Raw genomic sequence first — 18,066 nt, 5'->3', positions numbered from 1 at the left:
TACATAAAAAGCACTAGCAGAGTCAGTACAAACTAAAATTTCAAATGGACAATGACTTGTTTATACTTCTGTATAGAGTAGACACTGAAATGCAAGTACCATATTCATATTCCAATTGATTTGTTTTATAATTATATGGTAAAATGACGAGGAGTCCTTGTGGCACATTTATTTGGGCATAAACTTTCGTGGGCTAAAACCCACTTCATCAGATAGATAGTCGTTCTTTACATAGAATGGTAAAAGGAGAAAGGCAGCAATTTTTCCATAATAGAGGGCTGTGACACTTTTGTATTTTTATGTCTGATTTTGTAAGCAAGCAGTTTTGAAGTGAGGTGAAACCTGGGAGTACGCAAGACAAATCAGACTCCTGAAAGGGGTACAGTATTCGGGAAAGGTTGAAAGCCACTGAGTTACAGGATGCTCTGGGCATGGCCAATTGCCTCTGCGAATTGGTGTCTCGCCCCCGCCTTTCACCCACTTTTCCATCCGCTCCATGCCCATCCTCTCTCTGTCTTTTGGCATCACACTATACCCTATTCTCTTCTTACGCTGTGCACATCCCCGTGGTGTCTGACGCCTTCTGGCCAGGCTTTAAGGGACCTGACTGCACGTTTCTCCCCTGGGGTGTGTTTGGGAGACTGCCAGTCCCCGGTTATTCAGAGCAGGGCTCTCCCACCCCCATCATGGAGCTAGGGGACAGCCTGTGGGGGTCTCACTGAATCTCACCTTATCCACAGTGGAATGGCTTCAAACAGGAAACTGGTTAGTGGAGCAGGGGGCTGGACCCTGAGTTTCCCCCTCCCAGGTGGGTGCACTAACTACTGGGCAGCAGAGTAATTCTCGCTCGTTTAGGCCCAGTGACTGTGTAATTATTTTTACATAATGGAGCAGCGTCAACAGGAGAGACTGAACCCCTTCCATCCCCCCCAAATACCCCTTCCATCCCCCCCCCAAATAGCTCAGTGGGTCCGGCCGGAAACTTTCTATTTTCTGATGAAAAGTGAATTTATTGGAGGAAATACAGACACGTCCCCTCAATTTTGATGAGTTGAAACTTTTTTTCAATGCCCTGAAGAAAGATGGGATGGAGAAGTTTTGACCCACCCTACCTGGGAGTTTGCTGTCTGCCTGTATCTCTTTAACCAGAGTCAGTTCTTACGGCGGAGCTGGGCTTTCCAGCCAGAGGTGGGGGGTGGTCCTGCCTGCTGTCGTGTCCCCTCTGCTTCAGGTCTGGGGTGTCCCATGTAAATTAGCAAGTTCCACTAAGAAAATACTTGGATTTCCTGTCACTGATTCCTCCTGTCAAAGGAGAGTTGAGTTTAGTTAGAACAAGGCGCCAGATCTTGGGAACATCCTAGGGACCTTAAGGGTCTTTGAAACCCCTTCTCCTCCCTGGCATCGCACTATGGCATGAGAATTGCCCATAATGCAGTGGGGCCTGCTCCAGAAATGCTGGCATACCTTCCCCAAAGGACAACGGCCAACATCTGTCCTCCTACCTGCAGCATCTACGGACTGATAGATTCCAAGGCATGGGGCTTGGGCACTCAGCCCTGGGCAGTGACTCTGGTGGGCCCTGAGTGGGGGCGGGGAGGGCCTCTGGTGAGCCCTGAGCTGTCCTGTTTTTACTTAAGGAAATCTAGTCACCCTACCCAGAGCAGATCTTTCAGAAAAGCATCCAATCTCAATTTTAAAATTGCCTGTGACGGACAATCCACCCCGACACTTGATAACTTGCTCAAATGGATAATTACTCTCTCTGTTAAAAGTTTACATCTTATTTCCAGTCTGAATTTGTCTAGCTTCAGCAGAGGGCGGGGGTGGGAAGGGGCGGCTATACTGTATAATGGACACTAGGGGGCAACAGAGGGTGGGGGTGGGGAAGGGGTGGCTATGCTGTATAATGGATACTAGGGGGCAGCAGAGGGTGGGGGTGGGAAGGGGCGGCTATACTGTATCATGGGCACTAGGGGGCAGCAGAGGGTGGGGGTAGCAGAGGGTGGGGATGGGGAAGGGGCGGCTATGCTGTATCATGGGCACTAGGGGGCAGCAGAGGGTGGGGGCGGGAAAGGGGCGGCTATACTGTATCATGGGCACTAGGGGGCAGCAGAGTGTGGGGGTGGGGAAGGAGCGGCTATACTGTATAACGGGCACTAGGGGCAGCAGAGGGTGGGGATGGGGAAGGGGCGGCTATACTGTATAATGGGCACTAGGGGCAGCAGAGGGTGGGGGTGGGGAAGGGGCGGCTATACTGCAAAATGGGCACTAGGGGGCAGCAGAGGGTGGGGGTGGGAAACGGGCGGCTATACTGTATAACGAGCACTGGGGGCAGCAGAGGGTGGGGGCGGGGAAGGGGCGGCTATACTGTATAACGGGCACTAGGGGAAGCGGAGGGCGGGGGGAGGGGTGACTATATTGTATAATGGGCACTACGGGCAGCAGGGGTTCCCTGTTGGGGTAGGTCACTTGCACTGGTGGGGGCTGTGTGGGTTTATTACGCCGTGTGTCACCCCTTGTGCTGAGCTCTTTGGCCCCAGCTGAGGCTTCAGAGCTGCTCCCCCCTTCCGTCCCGGTGGGTGGGGGGCAGCCCAGCCGCGGTGCGGGCCAGCTGGGTTTGGATCCTGCGCCGAGGCGTAGGTGCTGCGTTCAGGGTTTTGTTGTGGTGCAGGGGCAGCTGGACGCAGGCCAGGCGGATCTCGGAGATCCGGTCTGTTTCCGTGTAGCCACAGTGCCAGTGGCCGTTTGGAGGCTGCTGATGGCATTCAGTGAGGCTAAAGCGCTGCTTGCTGTCGCAGTAGTTGTCTCGGTAGCGTGTCCCTCTGTGGTCGCAGATGTCTTTGACGTCAGGTGGGTGGGCGGGATGAAGGTGATTTTTTGTTTGCAGATCATATTGCGCTCTTTCATCATGTAGTTGCAATAGGTCTGGCTGTAGGTATTGGTGGTCTTGGGGTTGTCAACGTGCTTCTCCATGAACTCAGCGAAGGAACTGGCCGGCGTGACAAAGACCGTGTCTGTCTCTGGATCCACCTGCCGTGGGGATAGGGGCTGATGGATGGAGACAGCGCGGGGTGGGGATCTGTCTCCTCCATGGAACCTCCTGGGCCTGAACCCTTCCCCCTCCCAGCCCATTCTACCCCTAAAGCCCTGCTCCACTAATCACCCCCACTGTGATCACAGCCCAGGTTGTGCCGGGCGCTGCACGTATCCAGAGGGGAACACTTACACTCGACATGGGCAAAGCAGAAGGAGAAAGGTTTCTTATCCCCTTGTTACAGATGGGGAAACCGAGGCACAGAGATTCACACTGAGCTATTCAACTCCCACGGAGATGCTCGAGTCCCATGGGAATACACCAGGGTTTGACCTCGAGACTCTTCTAGGGGCGTTGAAAATCCAATCCTAAGAGACAGAACAAAACCCAGGTCCCCTAATCCCCAATGGAGAGCCTTGGCCTCAACCCCAGCCTGCCACTAAGTGTCAGTTTGACTAGTTTGGCAATTATGGCCAAGACGTTTGTGGGCTGGAAGCTCCCTTACCCTGCCCAGGTCGCACACCTCCCCCTCTGCAGGGCTCCACGGGCAGGGACTTACCCAGAGTCAGAGTGGGTGGCTGGTGGCACAAAGTCCTCTGGGATCAGCCCCCCCACCCCCAATCCATTCCATTCTGTGCCCCTGAAAGGGTCATGTAGGGCTTGGTGTGGGACTGAGCTTCCCGTCCCCCGCTGGTCTCCCCTGGCAGACACCCCCCGCCTGAGAGAGTTAGGCTTGCGGGAGGTTAGGGGTCTAGCAGACAGCAAGGTTAGCTACCCTTTTGGTGATGCCGGCTGCGGCCTCAGTATCCTCAGCGACGGCTGTGGTGGGACCCGCTGGCCTGTGGCTAAGGGGGAACCATCCCTTGCTGTTACTGCGCCTCTGTCTCAGGGGATTTCTGCTGGGACCAGCTGCTCTCAGACCTCCCCACTTCAGGGCACCCAGCTGGGTCTGGGGAGCTGCTGGTGCCCTATCTGAGCCTCCTGTCCTTAGGAAGGGCCCCTCACGTGTGACTGAGCTGCTCGGCCTGGCTCGGTGCGTTCAAACTGCTCCCCGGTGGACTGATGCCCCCCGCCCCCCGACTCACCGGCAGGAGCCCCGAGAGGCCGGAGAACTGCCATGGGGAGCAGCAGCAGCGTCTGCCTAGGGACAGGGAGGTTGCTCCTGACGCAGCTCCAGGGTGTTTATAGACCTCACTGGGGGGCAGGAAACCTCAGGGTCACATAGGCCCTCTCTGTGGGGAGCTGGTGTCAAGCAGGGGCCCTTGGGTGTCCTGGACCTGTGGTGAGTGGATCTGGTGTCTTCAAACCAACCCCCTCCCCCAACTCCTCCAACTAACATACATAAGATGCAGCTTTAATAGAAGGTTAAAATGATTTTTAATGGTTTGTGTGCCATTGCAGACTGAGGTTTCTGTATACCAAACCCTGAACCGTGTCCAACATTGAACAGTTTTAAACAGTGGTAGAGGTCATGTTAACACTTCACTCTTCGGGCCCACTTATTCAATCTAAATTAGTACAACAGACCAAAGGACAATGATCTCACTTGGAAAATTGGAAAAACTGTCATTGTTTCCTTTAATAGAGGAAGATAAGGCAACAGGGGATGGATGACTTGATTACCTGTTCTGTTCATTCCCTTTGGGGCATCTGGCATTGGCCACTGTCGGAAGGCAGGATACTGAACTAGATGGAGCTTTTGTTTGACCTAGTCTGGCCATTCTTATGTTCTTATCCATTAACCTAAAAATGGGAAAGCAGCTGGAGAGTATATTACTGGAGAGATACTTAATCAAGTGATGAAATAGCTCTCTGGACTTTTCCTGGGGTTTCTGTCTGGAATATAGAATGAAGTAGTGAACCTACCAAGTGGAAAGAGACCTGATAGTAAAATTGCCAAAGAAGGGTGGCTTAATAACTGGACAGGTATCATTATTCTCAGTGCTTGCAAAAAATCATGTGCAACATCATCCTGGAACATATTAAGAAACAGATCTCCAGCTTAGAGACGGAAGCAGGTTTTAGACCTCTGAACCATATCTCAGACCTATTTTAGAAGAAATCCTGGAGTGGGCAGATGTGACGGGTTTGGTCACAGAGACCCCCTTGGGACTGTCGTCTGATGTGCTGAATTTACCTCTGAGCCTGTTTTCCCTGCCAGCTTGGGACTCCAGAACCCTGCCTTGTTGAGCCAGACATGCTAGCCTGCTGCAACACAGACCCAGGTCTGGGCCACGCCCCCAAAGCTGCAGACTTTAACCAAAAACTGCTCAGCAGGTCAGCTATCTCCAGCACCCAGACACCCAGCTCCCAATGGGATCCAAACCCCAAAGAAATCCTTTTTACTCTGTATAAAGCTTATACAGGGTAAACTCATGAATTGTCTGCCCTCTATAACACTGATAGAGAGGTATGCAGAGCTGTTTGCTCCCTCAGGTATTAATTAGTTACTCTAAGTTAATTAATAAAGTGATTTTTATTAAGTATAAAAAGTAGGATTTAAGTTGTTTCAAGTACTAACAGGCAGAACAAAGTAAGTCGTCAAGGAGAATAAAGCAAAAACACGCAAGTCTAAACCTAATACATTAAGAAACTGATTACAGGAAAAATTTCACCATCAGAGATGTTTCAATAAGCTTGTTTCACAGACTAGACTCCTTCCTAGTCTGGGCCCGATACTTTCCCCTCATACAGTTCTTGTTAGTTCCAGCAGCCATCTTAGGTGGGCCGGTTTTGTTCAATATCTTCATAAATGATCTGGAGGATGGTGTGGATTGCACTCTCAGCAAATTTGCGGATGATACTAAACTGGGAGGAGTGGTAGATACGCTGGAGGGGAGGGATAGGATACAGAGGGACCTAGACAAATTGGAGGATTGGGCCAAAAGAAATCTGATGAGGTTCAGTAAGGATAAGTGCAGGGTCCTGCATTTAGGACGGAAGAACCCAATGCACAGCTACAGACTAGGGACCGAATGGCTAGGCAGCAGTTCTGCGGAAAAGGACCTAGGGGTGACGGTGGACGAGAAGCTGGATATGAGTCAGCAGTGTGCCCTTGTTGCCAAGAAGGCCAATGGCATTTTGGGATGTATAAGTAGGGGCATAGCCAGCAGATCGAGGGACGTGATCGTTCCCCTCTATTCGACATTGGTGAGGCCTCATCTGGAGTACTGTGTCCAGTTTTGGGCCCCACACTTCAAGAAGGATGTGGATAAATTGGAGAGAGTCCAGCGAAGGGCAACAAAAATGATTAGGGGACTGGAACACATGAGTTATGAGGAGAGGCTGAGGGAGCTGGGATTGTTTAGCCTGCAGAAGAGAAGAATGAGGGGGGATTTGATAGCTGCTTTCAACTACCTGAAAGGGGGTTCCAAAGAGGATGGCTCTAGACTGTTCTCAATGGTAGCAGATGACAGAACGAGGAGTAATGGTCTCAAGTTGCAGTGGGGGAGGTTTAGATTGGATATTAGGAAAAACTTTTTCACTAAGAGGGTGGTGAAACACTGGAATGCGTTACCTAGGGAGGTGGTAGAATCTCCTTCCTTAGAGGTTTTTAAGGTCAGGCTTGACAAAGCCCTGGCTGGGATGATTTAACTGGGAATTGGTCCTGCTTCGAGCAGGGGGTTGGACTAGATGACCTTCTGGGGTCCCTTCCAACCCTGATATTCTATGATTCTATGATTCTATGATAAGACGAGCTCCCTGTGGGGAAAGGTCTCCCCTCTGCAGCTGTGCACAGCTGGGAGTGGCTCCCTTTGAGCCAGCACACCTGCAGCAGAGCTGTGCTCTGGGTGGAGCTTGCAGGGACTCCCCCCCACCCCCGCTTCATCAGCATGGGTGGGTGCGAGTGTAGCTAACACTGAGTCATCACAGACCCAGCTCTCTGGCCAGGCTGCTCTCCTCCTCCTCTCACCTGCATGTTAGAGCAGAGAAGGGAGCAGTACCCTGCTGTGGCCTCAGCCAGAGGGCAGCCATTGGTGGATTCCCAGCAAGGGGATGTTTTAGATTTTTGTACCTTGGGTTTTATTCAGGGCAGGGCTACAAATCAGGGAGTGAAATTAACCAGCAGGGGCCGGGGATTGGGGGTGTAGCAAGAAACAAGGATCTGAGCAGGGGGCATTTGGGTAATTCCTCAGGACACAAACTAACTCCCGACTCAGCATAGCCCTGTGATGTTGTCCAGGGTACAGTCTGGACTGATGGACAGAGGTGTCCCCTCAATTCTCCAATGTGGGGTGCCTTTTACACTGCTTCACTGTGAGAGCAACCACTCCTGGTCTGTTCACACACAGCCTCCCCTCTATATGATATATACTATATATTGTATATACTATACACAGCCTCCCATCTAAATCACTCCCATCTATACTGTATGAATGCTATAGGCAGCCACACATGAGTTACACAACAGGGTAACACCTGCAAACTCCCAGTCCCAGACTTTCCCCCAGAAATATGTGTCTTGTACTGCCCAGTTCCCCCCTGGGCAATACAAACTCATAGAAAGTCTGTCATTTTATTAATAGAAAATGATATAAACAAATCCTGTTACTCCAAATGGAGCTCCCCAAACACTTCAATCCAAACACATTGTTTAGTTAAAACAAAAAAACCCACAAATTTATTATCAATAAAAATATAGACTGTAAGTGGGAAAAGATTTTTAGGGAAAGAACAAGTTAAAAATTACTTAGACACGTTAGATTTCTTCAAGTCACCAGGGCCTGATGAAATGCATCCTTGAATACTCAAGGAGCTGACTGAGGAGATATCTGAGCCATTAGCGATGATCTTTGAAAAGTCATGGAAGACAAGAGAGATTCCAGGGGACTGGAAAAGGGCAAATATAGTGCCAATCTATAAAAAAGGAAATAAGGACAACCCAGGGAATTACAGACCAGTCAGCTTAACTTCAGTACCTGGAAAGATAATGGAGCAAATAATTAAGCAATCAGTTTGCAAACATCAAGAGAATAATAAGGTGATAAGTAACCGTCAGCATGGATTTGTCAAGAACAAATCATGTCAAACCAACCTAATAGCTTTCATTCACAGGGTAACAAGCCTTGTGGATAGTGGGGAAGCGGTAGATGTGGTATATCTTGATTTTAGTAAGGCTTTTGGTACTGCCTTGCATGACCGTCTCATAAACAAACTAGGAAAATGCAACCTAGATAGAGCTACTATAAAGTGGGTGCATAACTGGTTGGAAAACAATTCCCAGAGAGTAGTTATCAGTGGTTCACAGTCAAGCTGGAAGGGCCTAACGAGTGGGGTCCCACAGGGATCAGTTCTGAGTCCGACGATGTTCAATATCTTCATCAATCATTTAGATAATGTTATAGAGAGTACACTTAAAAAGACACAAGCGGGGAGGGGTTGTAAGTGCTTTGGAGGACAGGACTAAATTAAAAATGATCTGGACAAACTGGAGAAATTGTCTGAAGTAAATAGGATGAAATTCAATAAGGACAAATGCAAAGTACTCCACTTAGGAAGGAACAATCAGTTGCACACATACAAAATGGGAAATGCCTCCTAGGAAGGAGTACTGTGGAAAGGGATCTGGGGGACCACAAGCAAAATATGAGTCAACAGTGTAATGCTATTGCAAAAAAGCAAACATCATTCTGGGATGTATTAGCAGGAGTGTTGTAAGCAAGACATGAGATGTAATTATTTTGCTCTACTCTGCGCTGATTAAGCCTCAAGTGGAGTATTGTGTCCTGTTCTAGATGGCACATTTCAGGAAAGATGCGGACAAATTGGAGAAAGTCCAGAGAAGAGCAACAAAAATTATTAAAGGTCTAGAAAATGTGAGCTATGAGGGAAGATTGAAATAATTGAGTTTGTTTAGTCTGGAGAAGAGAGGACTGAGTGGGGACATGATAATAATTTTCAAGTACATAAAAGGTTGTTACAAGGAGGAGGAAGAAGAATTGTTCTTCTTAACCTCTGAGGACAGGACAAGAAGCAATGGGCTTAAATTGCAGCAAGGGAGGTTTAGTTTGGACATTAGGAAAAACTTACTAACTGTCGGGGTGGTTAAGCACTGGAATAAATTGCCTAGGGAGGCTGTGGAATCTCCGTCATTGGAGGTTTTTAAGAGCAGGTTGGACAAAAACCTGTCAGGGATGGTCTAGGTCAGTGTTTTTCAAAGTACGGGAATGTCAGGCACTGGGTCACCTTGCTGATTCAAATTATAACAAACATTGCCACACAGCAGCTCTAAAGGGCCGCTGCAGGGACCTGGAGAGGAGAGAGGTAGGGGGTGGGCAGGAACTGGGGATGGGAGCAAGTTGGGGCTTGCAGGACTGCTGCGGGCCTCTCCCCCGCACCCGGATCTCGCTGCTGCCAGCAGGGAGAGAGGGACCCTTCCCTGGAGCTCCATGCAGAGGGAGAGAGCCTGAAGCTAACTGCTGCCGGCGGGGAGAAGGCTGGGGGGAGTCCTCTGGCCCCAGCCCTGGGGCAGCTTGCCTGCAGCCCAAACTCCTCATCCCTGGCCCCACCCCAGAGCCCATACCCCCAGCCAGAGCCCTCACCCCCCACATCCCAACCCTCTGCTCCAGCCCTGAGCCCCCTCCTGCACCCTGAACCCCTCATCAGCAGCTCCACCCTAGAGCCCTCACCCCCAGACAGAGCCCTCATCCTCACAACCCACTCTCTGCTCTACTCTGGGCCACCTCCCACACTCCTTACCATAGGCTTACTAAGGCTAGTGTCTAGTGTTAATTATGTAAAGTGGGTTAACCTGGAATGCATTGAAATATTATGAATTTATGAAAACTCTACTCAAAAGATATAGTTATGTTGGATCACGGACATCAACAGTTTTCTTCAACTGGGTCACAAGGAAAAAAGTTTGAAAACCACTGGTCTAGATAATACTTAGTCCTGCCATGGGGGCAGGGATTGGACTAGCTGACCTCTCGAGGTGATTACAGGTAATGATGCATAAAAGTCAGACTTGGTTACAAGAAAATAAAAGTGAAACACAACTAATGCCTAACTTCACAAGCTAAGTGAATTCAAAGCAAAGGCCTCCCTCACCACACATTACCACTGTCTTACTGTTTCAATTTGTTTCAGTCAGGATCTCTCCCCAGTCCAATGCTACTTCCTTTGTTCTTCAGGTGTTGTCGATGCTGTGGGTAAAGAACAAGGGAGAAATAATCTGGGTGTCTGCTCTCCCTTCTTATGGTTTATTCTTGTCTTTGAGAACCATCTGCAGCTGAGGTTCAAGAGACAGAAAGTCTGTGTGGACAGGAAGCCCGAGCTGTTTCTTTGTCAAGATGTAGATTTTTCCCCCCACACCCTCTTTCCCGCCAAAGAATGGCCACTTAACAAGGTGATGGTCCACTTGACTTTGTTGGCACTTGGCTGGGGCTTCAGCTTTCCTTTTGTCTCAAAGAAACTGGTTTGTGGCTGTTCTCCAGACTCTGAACACGTCTTAGGCCTTGTCTACACAACAGATTTTTCTCGACAAAACTCATATTGATGATTAAAAAGCACTATAATTACATCGCTATTGCATCTTCACACTACGCGCCCTCTGTCGGCAGAGCATGTCCAAACTTTGTGCTCTCGCATCGACAGAGAGCAGTGCACTCTGGGTAGCTATCCCACTGTGCTACTCGCCACCTTCGGCAGCTAGGACATGTGGAAAGGCAGAGTGTATCACAGTGCATCGTGGATGCAGGCTTGATGTCCCATGATGCATTATTTTCTGCCCCAGCACTCAATGGTTTTCTGACTGCTTTTCGTGGCATTTTTAATGGCCCCAGTTTACTGTGCACCTGACATATATGTGAAAGGATGGACCCTGCACTGCTCTCTACTCTTGTGGTCACTGTCATTAACACAGGGCAGATGGTCATGTAATACATCATGAGCGCCCAATCGGAACAGGAATCGGAGTTGCCTGACCTGCTGTGTGTCATGGAAAGAAAACCATAGATTATTTTTGGCATTCACAGAGCAGCTGCACACGGTGAACTGTCACTTTGGGGCTCTGGAAAGAAGCCCTGAGTGGTGGGATCACATCATTATGTAGGTCTGGGATGATAAGCAGTGGCTGCAGAAAGTCACCTTCCTGGAACTGTGTGCGGACCTCACCCCAGCATTGTGGCTCAAGGACACCAAAATGAGAGCTGCCCTCTTCGTGGAGAAGTGCATTGCAATCACAGTGTGGAAGCTGGCAACTCCAGACTGCTACCAGTCAGTGGTTAATTAGTTTGGAGTTGGGAAGTTGACCACTGGGGCAGCATTAATGCAAGTGAGTAGGGCCATTAATTGTATCCTGCTACGAAGGACTGTGACTCTTAGCAGTGTGCATGAAATAGTGGATGGCTTTGCAGAAATGGGATTCCCTAACTGCGGCGGGGCGATAGATGGCACATATCCCAGTTTTGGCCCCGGAGCATCTTGTGACGGAGTACATCAGTAGAAAGGGGTACTGCTCTATGGTGTTGCAGGTGGCTTTTGGATCACCAAGGTCGTTTCACTGACATCAATGTGGGGTGGTGCATGACGCATGTGTCTTCAGGAACATTGGCCTGTATAGAAAGTTGCAGGCAGGGACTTTCTTTCCAGACCAGAAGATTCCAGTGGGGGATGCTGAAATGCTCACAGTGATCCTTGGGGCCCCAGTGCACTCCTTACTCCCATGGCTCATGAAGCCTTACATGGGACACCTGGACAGCAGTAAGGAGTGCTTCAGCAATAGGCTGAATAGGTGCAGAATTACTGTTGAATGTGGAATGCATCTGATGAAGTGAGCTGTAGCTCACGAAAGCTTATGCTCAAATAAATGTGTTAGTCTCCAAGGTGCCACAAGTCCTCCTTTTCTTTTTGTTGAATGTGTGTTTGGCAGTTTAAAAGGGCACTGGCGCTGCCTTTATGGCAGGTTAGATCTAAGTGAGGAAAACATTCCAATGGTCATAGCTGACTGCTGCACTCTCCATAATCTTTGCGAGGCTAAGGGTGAAAGGTTAGCTCAGGGTGGAGTGCTGAGGCAGATTGCCTGGCTGCTGATTTTAAGGGCTATTATGGGGGACAGTTCGAATCTGGGAGGCTTTGAGGCAACATTTTGAGAATGAGAACCTGCAATATGTATTTCTAAACAGCAATCTGTCATGCTTCCTTAATCGGAATTTTGTTTGTTTGCCTGACACTTGTGGCGACTCCTGAGCGGGATTAGCAGTATGCAAATGATTAAACTGCATGTATATGCTTTACTACCAGCTGCAACCATTACATGTGGGACACAAATAAGAACTGGTTATCTTTCAGAGTGCTTGTTGCTACTAAACACCAATCAACACACACACGAGTCTTGATAGGAACGGAGGTGGCAGTGTTGGGCGTTGGAGGCTATCACAGGTGCGCAGAAGTCTAGCTATCATTTTGGAAGCTGTCAGAAGGGGTAGAGTGAACGGGATACCCTCATGTTCTAGAAAGTTAAAAGGAATGTGTGGAAGGAGTTTGGGGACAGCAGGGAAAGCAATTCTGTATCGGCTGCAAGGGGAGTGGGGGCGGGCATGCACCAGTTCTGACTGTTGTGTGATTAGAGACTTCAGCATCTCTTTTCTCCTCCATGACTTTTATTATCTGCTCATGGGTCATTTGAACTCACTCCTGACTCTCCTTTTTGTCCCACCTTTCCATTTCTCTCCACTCCCTGCATTCTCTTTTTTTCCGTCTAAGAGGATTCGAGCACCTCTTGGAACATGTCCTCCTTCCAATGCTTCCTTATCTAGCGGAGGTGCTCCTCCAGTGTGTAGGGCTTTCCCGTTAAAGCCACATTGGCCGAAGCACAAGAAACAATACATAGAAGCATACATCAACAGTATTGAATCATTAAAATAAAATACACCTCTTGTAACATACCAATCACTTTCTCACTGACCCTTGGCAAGCACACATCTCGGAGAACTCCCTAAACATGGCGTTCAAGCTGGGGCAAAGAGTATAGGTGATGTTTCAAGGGGATCAGTGCAGGCAACTAGGGACAATATTGTAAATTCTGCCACCATTTTCCATAGGCAGGGGTTATGGAAGCCGATATCTCACTCCTGACGGTAAGCAAGGATGCAAGGATGCATCTACTGCACACGTGCGGCTTCAGACCCAGGCCCTATGCTGCTCGCCTGTGTGACCCTTTGGTCCCTGCACAAGTGATTGCTGAGGGGCGAGGGAAAGTTTCCCACAATGGGGGAAGGAGCAACACAACCCGGCCACGGAACGTTTCCTAGAGAGCTCTCTGGAGGGTTCCCGTGAAATCTTGCTGTGCATTAACACACTGTGCTGCAGTACTCCTTAGCTGCACAGGGTAATTCGCAGCACCCGTAAACACAGCTGGTCTTGTACATTTCTATCCCTTCTACGCTATACAGAGTAAAGGAAAGCTGAACGTCATATAACTGGGCAGCATCAACTCCAAAAGATCACTGACCAGGGGTCTCCTCTCCTGTTTCTTGCTTGCCAGAGTGGGGCTGCTGGGACTGACTAGACACCTCCAGAGTGGCGAACAGTTCCTGACTTACCGCCGCACCGGACGACCCTGCCATGGGCTCCGCATCATCATCCAACTCCACCTCCTTGTCCACGACTTTGTACTTGGGGTTACGTCCACTGCCTCCAGCTCCGCCGAAGTATCCACAAGGCTCTTAGCGGTGGAGGTGGGATAGCCACCAAGAATGGTCACAGGTCTTCGGTGCAGCACTGGAGTGGCAATTTGCCTCCTTTGCCTTCTGGTATGCCTGCCTCAGCTCCTTTATATTCGCTCGGCACTGCACCATGTCCTGTTCGTAGCCCTTATCACACAAGCCACGAGAAATCTGCCCATAGGTATCGAAGTTCCTATGGCTGGAGCACAGCTGGGACTGCACAGCCTTCTCTCCCCATATACTCAGAAGATCCAACAGCTCTGCAGAGCTCCAAGTGGGAGAGCATTTGCCACGTAGAGCCGTCATGGTCAGCTGGGAAAATCTCATATGAGCTCTCCATGCCAAGCAAACAGGAAGTGGAATTTCAAAAATTCATGGGGCTTTAAAGGGGGAAGGGGGTGGATGCTTGCTTACCTAGTAGCAAAGCAGCAGAGTCCGAACTGCTGACCAGAGCGGTCAGGATGGGCATTGTGGGACGCCTCCTGGAGGCTATTTACATGGCCAAACCAAGCGTGGTGTCTACACTGACACTTTGTCGATAAAACTTGGGCTCAAAAATCTCTATGCCTCTCGTCGAGTTGGTTTTATTTTGTCACCAAAACAGGTGAGTTTTTTCTGCAAAAGTAGCACTGTACTGTGTACACCTCCACTGTTTCATTGGGAAAAGCTGCCTTTTGCTGCCAAAATTGTGTACACAAGGCCTTAACAACACCATACAAGTGAACCTCATAACTTTACATAGAATATCAGGGTTGGAAGGGACCCCAGGAGGTCATCTAGTCCAACCCCCTGCTCAAAGCAGGACCAATCCCCAATTTTTGCCCCAGATCCCTAAATGGCCCCCTCAAGGATTGAACTCACAACCCTGGGTTTAGCAGGCCAATGTTCAAACAACTGAGTTATCCCTCCCACAATGCTGCCACCTGTATTTTACCAGGATCATAGTGATCAGCAAATTATGATTTTTTTCAAATGATACCTCACAAGGCACACTTTGTACGAAATTTATCATAGACCTGTAAAGGGGGTGAACACAGGGATTGAAGCCCGGACAAGCACTGCCCGGGGAACCCCACCGTAATCGGGTTTAACCAGAAATGTTCACATCGAACGGCTTCCTTTTGGAAACAGCGACTTTGACTACACTACAATTTTCATTGCGCCAATGTTGATTCTGATTTCGATTTTAAGTCAAAATGTTGCTTTGAAACCCAGCCCTCTGAGACGTCCCCGACAACTTGTCACAGACAGTCGGACATTTCTGTGATGCGGAGATGCCCAGGCAGGTACATTACCCCTGTGTCCGACCCTCTCTTCAATAGTTCAGCAAAGGATGGGTGGTGCAGGTGCTTTTCTTTTTTTTCCTGAAAACACCAGCTCCTGAAGTCACACGATCAGGTGTAAATTTTTAGCACTGAGGGTAATTAACCACTGGGACAACTTGTGGCTGGTGGATTCACCATCCCTGCCGAGTTTTAAATCAAGACCAGATATTTTCCTAAAAGCTCTGCTCTGGTTCAGCCAGGAGTGAATTCAGGGCACTCTCATGACCTGTGTTATACAGGAGATCAGAGGAGATGATCACAGGGGCCCCTTCACAACTTGGTATCTATAAATAAAGTGTGAATCTCACCCTTCTTTGTTTTTTAAAAAGGAAGGTTTAGTTCTTGTGGTTGCAGAGCAGAGGTGGAAACATTAATGATTACAAACCCCTGAAGTCAGGTCAAAAGACCCCGATGTTCAGTATTTTTAGCAAACTCTGGATTTTTAAGCTAGTCTGTGATTCTGTGGGGCCGGACTCAGGATTTTTGACCGTTTGAGGCCAACAGACGTGTCCACCCCAGGTGTCGACCAGCGAATGATTTCAGATCACCTGCCTCTCAGCTCCAGCATGGGTCGGTTCCTGGCCAGTGCATCCCCACTTCTTCTTGTGCCAACACCGTCCTCAGCTTCCATAGCTTTCTGGAGTCCGTCCCCCCCAATATGACTAGAGCCCCCCAGATTACCTCCCAGGCTGTGTTAGGCCCAACAAGCCCAGCTCCTTCCATACCTCCTCCAGGGTGGGCTCTCCGTGCCCCCTCCCCCCAGGTGTCCTACCAGCCCTTCCCTGCCCTGCCCCAGTCTCAATCCCTCTGTCTGGCACACACAGTGAGGCCCCTTCTGGGAAGCTGGGGAAGGCAGCTCCCAAAGAGGGACAGGAGGAGCTTGCTGAGGTCTCAGCCCTGGTTTCACAGGCTGGGCAGGTGGAGGCCAGCGTCCCATTTCCCCAGGAGGCCTGGTGACAGGAGTGTGTGGGAGCCCCAAAGCTAGGGACAGTGGCTGGGCTTGGCCCCCACCCGGCTGGCTCAGAAGCACGTGAGGCCCAGCCTTTGGGTGTGCATGGGACAGCCTGGCGCCTGCCAGTGAGGCTGGGTCAGGTGGAATTGGGCCAGGGCCTCTGCCTGCAGAGACCCAGCCAGGGGGTAGCAAATGGAGAGACTGAGCCCTGCAGAAAGCCAGGGGTGCACATAGAGGCCTGGGGTGAGGGGGGATGTGGCAGCCGGCTGGGACCCTCAGACATTTCTGAGACACATGAGTGGGAGCTGCTTGTGTCTCACCTTCAGCATTTGGGGAGAAGGCTGCCCATGGGGTGAGGCCTGGCCCACAGCTGGGGCGACAGCATGCACGGCTGGGATGCTGCACAGCTGAAGCGACACACAGCTGTGGCAATGCACAGCTGGGGCCATGCCATGCACAGCCCGGGGCAAGGCACAGCTGGGGCAAGGCACAGCTGGGGCTATGGCATGCACAGCTGGGTGATGCACACCGACAGCCAGGCTTGTCTAGAGCTGAGCTCAGGAGCTCTGCAGCTCATGGGACTCTCCCACCCCTGTGCTGGCTTGCTGCTGAGTGTGGCCAACACCTCCAACCCAGGTGAGACATCAGCCCCTTGGCTCCCTGACGTGAGGAGAAGAGGGGGGTGGCTGGAGATGCAGACGGGGGGTGCGGGAGGTTATGCAGAGTGACTGAGCTCAGGTTCTCAGTGCGCAGATTCTGGGCCTCAGCTGAGATGCTGCAGCATAAATGGAGCTTTTGTTCCCATGGTGTGATCGCACTGAACCCACCAGCCCCCCGCCCTGGGGTGGATTGGAGCTGACGCTTCCTAGAGGAAAAACAATGAGGATTCCTTGTGGCACCTTAGAGACTAACAAATTTATTTGTGCATAAGCTTTCGTGGGCTAAAACCCACTTCATCAGATGCATGGAGCGAAAAATACAGTAGGCAGTATGTATATTACAGCACATGAAAAGATGGGAGTTGCCTTAACAAGTGCGGGGGGATCAGTGTAACGAGGTCAATTCAATCAGGGTGGATGTGGCCCATTCTCAACAGTTGACAAGACGGGGTGAGTATCAACAGAGGGAAAATTACTTTTTGTTGTGAACCAGCCACTCCCAGTCTTTATTCAGGCCAAATTTTATGGTGTCCAGTTTGCAAATTAAGTTCTGCAGTTTCTCGTTGAAGTCTGTTTTTGTTGAAGAATGGTGGCCATTTTTAAGTCTGTTATTGAGTGTCCAGGGAGATTGAAGTGCTCTCCTACTGGTTTTTGAATGTTACAATTCTTAATGTCTGATTTGTGTCCATTTATTCTTTTGCATAGAGACTGTCCGGTTTGGCCAATGTACATGGCAGAGGGGCATTGCTGGCACATGATGGCATATATCACATTGGTAGATGTGCAGGTGAATGAGCCCCTGATGGTGTGGCTGATGTGGTTAGGTCCTATGATGGTATCCCTTGAATAGATATGCAGACAGAGTTGGCAACAGGGTTTGTTGCAGGAATTGGTTCCTGGGTTAGTGTTTTTGTTGTGTGGTGTGTGGTTACTGGTGAGTATTTGCTTTAGGTTGGGGTGGGCTGTCTGTAAGTAAGGACTGGCCTGTCTCCCAAGGTCTGTGAGAGTGAGGGATTGTTCTTCAGGATAGGTTGTAGATCCTTAATGATAAGCTGGAGAGGTTTTAGTTGGGGGCTGTAGGTGACGGCTAGTGGCGTTCTGTTACTTTCTTTGTTGGGTCTGAGCTGTAGTATGTGACTTTGGGGTACCCTTCTGGCTCTGTCAATCTGTTTCAACCTCTTCTCTGCAACTGCAAGGCTAAACCTTCCTCTTTCAAGAAAGAAAGAAAGAAAGAAAGAAAAAGGTAGGTAGGTAGGTGAGATTCTCATATTATTTATAGATTCCAAGGTATGTGATCATCTCGTCTGATCTCCTGCACGATACAGGTCATGAGAGTGCCTTGAATTCACCCCGGTTGAAATTGAGCACAGCTTTTAGGAAAATATCCGGTCTTGATTTAAAACTTGGCAGGGATGGAGAATTCACCACG

Source organism: Lepidochelys kempii, chromosome 13 (genome assembly GCF_965140265.1).
Source record: "Lepidochelys kempii isolate rLepKem1 chromosome 13, rLepKem1.hap2, whole genome shotgun sequence".
In the NCBI taxonomy this organism is placed as follows: domain Eukaryota; kingdom Metazoa; phylum Chordata; order Testudines; family Cheloniidae; genus Lepidochelys; species Lepidochelys kempii.
This window is presented reverse-complemented; position numbering follows the sequence as displayed.